We start from the raw sequence: 9,252 nt of genomic DNA on the forward strand, positions 1-9,252 counted from the left end.
TCAGCTATGTCTGCAGTGGGAGAACTTCTGTGCTGGAGACACCCCTCTGGGGAAAGACTTGCTTCAATGGGGCTTTGGTGCTCACTGAGTGTGCCCCCTGAGTGTGTCCTTTATGGTTCCACAAGCTGCAAACTGGATGGTCCCACTCTGACCTCTGGGTATACTGGCTCCTGAATCTCTATGGAGGTGTTAATCTAGCCTCTGCCTTAGGCTATCCAGCAAAAGCCTCCCTGCAGGGCTTGGGTGGGGCGAGTCCCACAGGATCAACACGGCAGGGCTAGCAGTTATGGCTGCTCTCTGAGGCCCTACTTCTCAGTGTCCCGGCAATTGCTGTAAGCCCCTCTGAGAGAAAGTTTCCCTTGAGTTCTGACTAATGCCAGATAGTCCCACTTCTCCCGTATGAGTCTGGGTCCCCAGAGACTCGCCCGTAACTGGAGCTCAGAGTCTGAGACTCCCTCCCGATCGAAAAGGACAACCGTGCCCTCAGCTGCCAGCTTGCTCTGTGTGCGCCTCTGTACCTTAGTATTTTACTTCTGCACTGTGCCTCCTCTGTGTCTCGGTGTGCTTTTCTCTTTCCTTCCAGTTGTAGAATTTCCACTCAGCCAGCCTTCCTGTGGTTCTGGATGATGTATGTTCCGTCTTTTAGTTGTATTTTTGAAGTGGTTGTTCGAGGCAACAAACTCCGGTGTTTACCTATGCCGCCATCTTGGTTTCTCTCTCTCCAGCTATTCTTGATTATGCAGGATGGTATTTCTATATTTATTTATTTATTATTCCCTCCCCTAAGAATCTTTTCCATTGATTTTTAGAGAGAGGGTGGAAGAGAAAAGGAAAGACAGAGATAAATATTGATGTGAGAGAAACACATTGATTGGTTGTCTCTTGCATGAGCCCTGACCATGGCCCAAGCCAGGGAAGAGCCTGCAACTGAGGTATGTGCTCTTAACTGAAATTGAACCTGGGACCCTTAGGTCTGCAGGCCAATGCTCTATCCACTGAGCCAAACCAACTAGGGCAGTTTTTCTATATTTTAGTTGTAATTCCAGTTTGGTCCTGGGAGAGTCAGCATAGCTTCCACTTAATCTGCCACCATCTTTGAATCTCTCTGGAGTCTGTATATTTTTATTCCAGGACATCTAGGGCCCAAACCCACTGTCTTTTTGGCAGGGAGGGCCTCATAGACCCTTGTGTAGAAGGCTGCAGTCATTCACCAACTACCCTTAGGACTTTTGTCATGCTCTGATGCCTGCCTCTCTTATTTACTTAACATTTTTCTTTAAACTACCTCACTCTTAAAATTTAAGTGTGTGTTTTAGCCTTGTGTTAAGCAATATTTGTGATAGTAGGGGCCTGATGTGCTAGTTAAACACACATGTGAGAATAGATATGTGAAAATAAATACATAATTAAAATAGCAAAAGCTATCAGTATACTATCTAAAATAGTCTTGTTTCTCACCAGTGAGGCATACATCATTCTTTGAGAAAAGTGGCATTAGTCCTCTTACTTTATTTTACAGACAAGGAAATCAAGGTCCAGAAAGGCATAGGAACTTCCCCAAGATCACACAGAGCTGAAATTATCAGCCAGCCCATCTGACTCTCAGCCTAGTGCTTATTTTACAGAAGCATGCTCATCGTTTGTGGAGGAACTGGTCAGGCTATGTAGGCCTCCCTTCCCCCTGAAGCACATGGAATCCTCGAGGCCCTTTGGAGAATGTGCTCTAACACAGAGACAGTGGGCTTCCTGGCAGCAGCATAATGGGCAGGCATGCACGTGTCCTGAGTCTTCTAGTGGGACTAGGCACAACCCTGTGCTCTGGCTCCCCTTCTTGGTGCCTGTGGCTCCTGTAGTGCCTCAAGACTGGAAATAAGTGGGGAAAGAGGTCCTAGGGGAGGGGAAGAGTTGGGTGCAGGCAGCAGCCCTTCCCTGGGGATCTGCTTACTGAGGTGATAATTAGTGGCACCAGCTTCCAGGCTGGCAAGGCAAGTGGCCTCATTAGTGAGTGTCTTCCCTGTAACACTGCCACCTTCTACTTTTGAGCTCCTGCCATCTGCCCTGCCACTGTTGCCACCATCATCATCCTAGAGATGAGACAGAATGGCTCTTACTGTGGAGCCAGAAAGGAGGTATGTTTGTGCAAGGCAGTCAGGTTGTGTGTACACTGCACACACACCTATGTTCATGTACATACATGGCACATGTGCACACACGCACACACACTCGTACACCAGTGCACAATTGTGAGATGTGCATATCTAAGTGTATGCACATGCACACACATACACACTTGCCGAACACAAACACATGTGTCTGTACCCAAACAGACTAGCATGGTAACATGTATCTACCCAGACACACTGTCCTAGTACAGATTTAATACATAGCCATGTACACATAGAGGTGGATTTCAATGGGAAGACATACGGTGCACATGCGAATGTAGGCAAGCATCCACACCAAGAGACTCCTGTGTGCATTCACACACACAGTCTGATGTGTCTGCAGACCCAGGAGTGCATGTGGCATTGTGCACAGCTGTGTCCAGATTGGTGAACCTGCAGAAAGATGCAGGAGAATGCAGTGAGCCCTTTGTATGCAGGAACACCTACATGACAGGTCCATGCAACAACATGCACAGGTGGTATGTTCCTGGAATCTCACAGGGCTCAAGGTGCAGGGACTGTCTAATTCCCTGGGGAATGTGAGGAGACAGGAGCTGAGGACACGTTAATGAATTATCATTTTTGACAGAGGGAGAAAAGGAAGAAATGAGGGATAAGGAGCAGGGAGGAAGAGGGGGCAGCCAGAGGGGTGAATGTGAAGAGGGGTTGGGATCAGGTTGGGAGACCCTCATGGCCCAGGGCATTAACCCTTTCCACTCAAGGCAGACCCAGGGACCCCACCACTCAGACAAGGTAAGTGGTTAGACTGCTGTCACAATCTTGCAGAGCTCTCTCTGCACAGCTCTGGGGATGGAGGACTCACTGTCTTTCAGTTGATTTCATTGAATAGAAATCGGCACCCAGAAACCTCCCACCCTCAGTTTCACTTCTATGTGGGTTTATTGGCTCAGGGGTTGCTACGGCTCTCTTTTCACTGGGCTAGGATTTGGGGAGACATGACTGCCTAGGAGGCCCCCACTGACACCAGGACAATTCCCACAACCCTGCCCTCATCTCATTCCTACGACAAAGTCTGGGTGACAATGGTGGACAAAAACAGGGACTCTGAGGGAGAAAAGGATGTGAGCCAGGAAAGCAGGGAGGTGGGGAGGGAGGGAGTGATATAGAGAGATACAGGGACCAGGGATGAGAGAGATGCAGAGTCACTAAGAAAGAGTCAGAGAAAGATGTGAGAGAGACTGATACTGAGCCAGTGAGAGCCAGATATGCCCAGAGACACAGAGGGGCATCTAGAGGGAGAGAGAGTCAGAGCCAGGATGAGGCAGATTTCATGTGAACATATACAAAGAAAGATCTGGCGGCTGGGAGAGACAGTCCAACTCTGCCCCTTTCCCTCGTTAGGAGCAAGTTACCCCATGTTGGGGGTGGTGGAGGGAGGAACTCTGGCTCAGAGAAGATGCTGTGTGACCCTTCCAGGGCCACCTAACCTCTGAGCAATGGCTGCTGGTCTATAAAGTGAGGTTGTGTTGACCCTGCTTCTGAGTGGGGCCTGAGACTCAAGAGGAGGCTGGCCTGACCCTTTGTTCCCTCCACTTCCCCTGAGACACCTGAGCCTGCAGATGACAGTGGGGGCTCTTCCAAGGGCTCCTAGCCCAGGACCCACTTGGAAGCCTTGGAGTTGGCAAACCAGGTGGGAGAGGAGTGTCTCGGCGAACCTGTGTAATGTGCTGTGACCACATGGCACCAAGTGATGGAGTGTTTACCCTAAATATTGTCAATGCATAAGTATTCATTTTCAGGCACTAAGATATAAATACAGAGTGAGGGGTTGCAGCATTCAGTAGTAATTTACTGGCTTATGCTGGTGGTGGCATGAGCACTTATGCTTGGCTGTCAAGAGCATTTTTGCAATGGCTTTATGATTGCCAGCTGCTACCTGAGCTCCTTTTCCTGGAGAAGTGGCTCCTTTGGGATTGCTACCCCTGCTGGGGGTGGGGCAAAGTGGTTATTCCTGGGCCTTCTTCATTCCAGGCTTTTGGGGTCTCTCCTGCCTTCCCCTCCTCCAGCATCTCCTGGCTGAATCCTGATGCACTTGAGTAGAATCAGAGGAGCTCCAATCCCCATGTGATCTTCTGGACTGGGACACAGAGAAGCCACCCCACGTACCCTCAGGAGCTCACACAAGGGGAACTAAGGCTCAGAGAGGAGAATCACATGGCAGTGGTGGCTTCAGCCCAGCATGTCCACAGCCTCCCACCCAGGAAGTTAAGCAGCAGGATTCTTTTTTTTAAATATATTTTACTGATTTTTTACAGAGAGGAAGGGAGAGGGATAGAGAGTTAGAAACATCGATGAGAGAGAAACATCAATTCAGCTGCCTCCTGCACACTCCCTACTGGAGATTTGCCCACAACCAAGGTACATGCCTTTCACTGGAATCGTACCTGGGACCCTATAGTTTGCAGGCCGATGCTCTATCCACTGAGCCAAACCAGTCAGGGCTAGCAGCAGGATTCTTGTAGGAGGATGGGGCAGCAGAGACTATGGTACTCCCCAGATTGGACATGGGGCTTGCCCCATGCTGGCTTATCTGCTCCTTCTTTCTGGGCCAGCAACTGCAGGCCTTGAGTCAACTCCTTGTCTCGCCTCCCAGAGCTGGGGCATGGGCTTGGGGCATCCTGATCCCTGCAGCCTGCACACCTGAAAGGTTTTCCCTTTGAGCTGGAACACAGAGCCCATGGCTGTGTTCAGGGGAGACTCCTTCCCACAGGAGAGAAGCCATACCTTCATGCTGTATCCCTTCTGGGGCCCCCAAGCCTGATTCCTAGGAAGGGTGGGTTTGGGCTTCCCTGCTCAGAGTGAGAGCCCACCTGGGCTAGAGAGAGCTGGATGGTCACCTGCTGTCGGGGCTATATAGGGAGTCTGTTTGTGGGGGGTCAAGTGTGCTGAGTTAGCATCATGAACCTGCCAGACAGAGCAGGGGTGGGGGTGGGGCCAGATGGGTGGGTGGATGTCTGTGGAAGGAGGGCTGAGGTTGAGCCTGGGACCTTTTAGTGTTAGCCAGTGGTTCTCAACCTTCTGGCCCTTTAATTACAGTTTCTCATGTTGTGACCCAACCATAAAATTATTTTCATTGCTACTTCATAACTGTAATGTTGCTACTGTTATGAATCATAATGTAAATATCTGATATGCAGGATGGTCTTAGGCGACCCCTTTGAAAGGGTCGTTCGACTGTCAAAGGGGTCGCAACCCACAGGCTGAGAACTGCTGGATTAGACATATAATTTACAAAGTGATTCATCCCCTCAAAAGTCTAGTACCCACCTGGCACTATATATAGTTATTATATTATTGACTATATTCCCTATGCAGTATTTTACATCCTGTGAGCATTTTGTAACTACAATTTGTACTTCTAAATCCCTTCACTTTTTCACCCAAGCTTGCCAACCCCCCTTCTATTTGGCAACTGTCAGTCTGATTTCTGTATCTATTAATCTGTTTCTATTTTGCTCTTTAGATCCCACATATAAGTGAAATCATATGGTATTTTTCTTTTTCTGACTTATTTCACTTAGCATAGTACCCTCTAGGTCCATTCATGTTGTCTCAAATGGTAAGATTTAATTCTTTTTTATGGCTGAGTAATATTCCATTGTATATATGTACCACCACTTTTTTTATCCACTTATCTACTGATGGGTACTTGCATTACTTTCATATCTTGGCTATTGTAAATGATGTTGCAGTGAACATAAGGGTACATATGTCTTTTAGAATTAGTGTTTTGGATTTCTTTGAATAAATATCCAGAAGTGGAATTGCTGGCTCAAAAGGTAGTTTTTGTTTTCATTTTTTGAGGAACCTCCGTACTGTTTCCATAGTGGCCACACTAATTTGTAATCTCACCAACAGAGGGTTCCCTGTTCTCCACATCCTTGCCAAGATTGTTTTTTAAAAAAATTATTGATGATAGACATTCTGATAGGTGAGAGGTGACAGCTCATTGTGGTTTTAATTTGCATTTCTCTGATGATTAGTGATGTTGAGCATCTATTCATATCTATTGGCCATCTGTGTGTCCTCTTTGGAGGTGATTATTTAGGTCCTCTGCCCATTTTTAAATTGGATTGTTTGATTTTTGGTGTTAAGTTATATGAGTGCTTTATAAAGTTTGGGTATTTACCCCTTACTGCATGTATCATTGGCAACATCTAGTTTCATTTTTTTGTTCTTGCCTCCTTTGTCATACATCAATTGACCACTTAAACGTGGGTGTATTTTTGTGCTTTCTATTCTGTTCCATTGATCTATGTGTCTTTTTTTTATACTAGTACCATGCTGTTTTGATTACTATAACCTTGTAGTAGAGTTTGATATAAAGCAGCATATCAAAGTTGATATTTCCACCTTTGTTCCTTCTCAGGATTTCTGTGGCTATTTTGGGTCTTTTGTGGTTCCATATAAATTTTAGAATTATTTGTTCTAGTTCTGTGAAAAATGCCATTGGTATTTTGATAAGAACTGCATTAAATCTATAGGTTGCTTAGGTAGTATGGACATTTCAACTATTTAATTCTTTCTGTCCATAAGCATGCTTCCATTTACTTGTATCTTCTTCAATTTCTTTCTTCAATGTCTCAAAATTTTCTGAGTGCAGGTCTTTTACCTTCCTGGTTAAATTTATTCCTAGGTTTTTATTTTTTGGATGCAATTGTAAATGGGATTGTTTTCTTAATTCTCTTTCTGATAGTTTGTAAAATTGCAACTAATTTCTGAATATTAATTTTGTATCTTGTTACTTTAATGAATTCATTGATCAGTTCTAATAATTTTTTTGTGGAATCTTTAGGGTTCTCTCTATATCATGCATCTACAAATAAAGACAGTTTTACATCTTTTTAATTTGGATGCCTTTTATTTCTTCTTGTTTAGTTGCTGTGACTAGGACTTCCAGTACTATGTTGAATAAAAGTAGGTATCCTTGTCTTGTTCCTGATCTTGGGGAAAATGCTTTTAGCTTTTTCCCATTGAGAATGGTGTTAGCTGTGGGTTTGTCATATATGGTCTTTGTTATGTTGAGTTATGTTTCCTCTATGCCCACTTTGCTGTGAGTTTCTATCAAAAGTGCTTTATGTAAAACATACATACAAGGTGTCCCAAAACATGTATATACACTTTTACATATATTTTTTATTGATTTCAGAGAGGGAGAGGAAGAGAGAAATATAGAAACATCAATGATGAGAGAACCATTGATCAGTTGCCTCCTGCACACTAGGGATTGAGCCTGCAATCTGGGCATGTGCCCTGACCAGGAATAGAACTGTGACCTCCTGGTTCATAGGTCAATGCTCAACCAGTGAGCCATGCCAGCTGGGCTGTATATACACTTTAACAGCTGATAGCTCAATTGATGTTTCTTTTTTCAGCCTGACTAAGCTTTGAACAAAGGAAATTCATCATAAAATGCTACTGGAAGTTTGAAAATGCAGTTGAAATACAAACACTGCCTTTGTAATTATCTAAGTGTGTGTGTACATTTTTGGGGGATGGTGTCCCCTCAAAATGTACACACACTTTAACAGCTGATAAGTCACTTAATTTTCAGGTTTAACTGATTTGAAATAATGGGTTAAGCCAGACTAAGCTTTGAACAAAGAAAATTCATCCACTAGACATTTTTTATGGGCATACATAAAAGGTAAAATTTACAGTACAAAACCAGCAACAGTTGACGAATTGAGGGTACACAAATACCAAATGAAATGATTCTTAATGTTTGCGATTGAAAACAGGCATTGACAGATAGATAGTACCAAGATGGCCGCATAGGTAAACATGGGTACTCGCTGCCTCCCACAACCACCTCAAAATTACGACTAAAATACAGAACAACCATCATTCATAACTGCCTGAAAGCTGGCTGAATGTAAATCCTACAACTAGAGAAGTAAAGAAGAAACCACATTGAGACTGGTAGGAGGGGCAGAAGTGCAGAACAGACTGGTCTGACACCTAGGTGTGCAGTTTTATTAATCAGGAGTGAGATCATCTCTGTGGAGGCTGCCCATGAGGAGCAATGAGTCCCACCTCCACACCAGACCCCAGCCCAGGGTTCCAGAGGTTGGAAGAGAAGTTCCTGAAACTACAACCTGTATACAGAGGCAGAGCAGCATCGAACAGACTGTCAAACTACAGCAGAAGGCTGGGGAGGGTTGGAGAGCGAGAGAGGGGTAAGAGAACAACCGAAGGACTTGTATGCATGCATATCAGCATAACCAATGGATACAAGACACTGTGGGGTAGGGGAAGCTGGGGGAATGTCAATGGGGGAAGGAAACATATGTAATACTCTTTGTAATACTTTAAGCAATAAAATAAATAAGTAAATAAATAAATAAAGGTATGGTACAAATTATAATGAATGAATATAAATTTAAAATAAAAAAAGAAAGTTGAAAAAAAAAACACAACCAGTGGGAATTGTGGCTGAATGACATGAAGGCTGCTGGAGTCCCAGGTGTTCCTCTTAAAGGGCCAGCACACAAACTTACTCAGAGTCTCAGCACTGAGTGGCTTTGAAGGACCCAGACACATATGGGGAGAAACTGGATTGTCTGGCTCCAGGGCAGGAACTCAGGGGCAGCTTTCTCCAAGACAGGGGTGCTCACAGAGGTTATTGTTCTTGTGCAGGGACCCCCCCTGTTGCAGGGTTGACTGGCAGCCATATCTGAGTATCCATCAGCTTGGAGCACACAGTTGGCTCTGTGTTGGTGATTCCCTGAGACCATACCCATCCAATTTGCAGCCCCACCCAAACTGTTTGCAGCAGCTTTTCTATATGAATGGCCTGTCCTGGATCAGGCTTCAGACTTTCCTAAAATCTCCTAAACAAGCTGCAGCTGATGACTGCATTCCCCAACCTATCATTAAAAGACCCAAGACCTGGCACCAGCACCAGCCTGCCTTACTTCACAGCTGGGTCTTGCCTGGGCACCTTCACGCCCAATATGAATAGCAGCCATCTGCATATCTCTCTGTGGCTCCTGCCAGATGGCACCAGGCAGTGGCTAACTGCACCTCTCTGGAGACCCTAGAGCAGCCGTGGGCAAACTACGGC

Source organism: Myotis davidii, unplaced genomic scaffold (assembly GCF_000327345.1).
Source record: "Myotis davidii unplaced genomic scaffold, ASM32734v1 scaffold687, whole genome shotgun sequence".
Lineage (NCBI taxonomy): Eukaryota > Metazoa > Chordata > Mammalia > Chiroptera > Vespertilionidae > Myotis > Myotis davidii.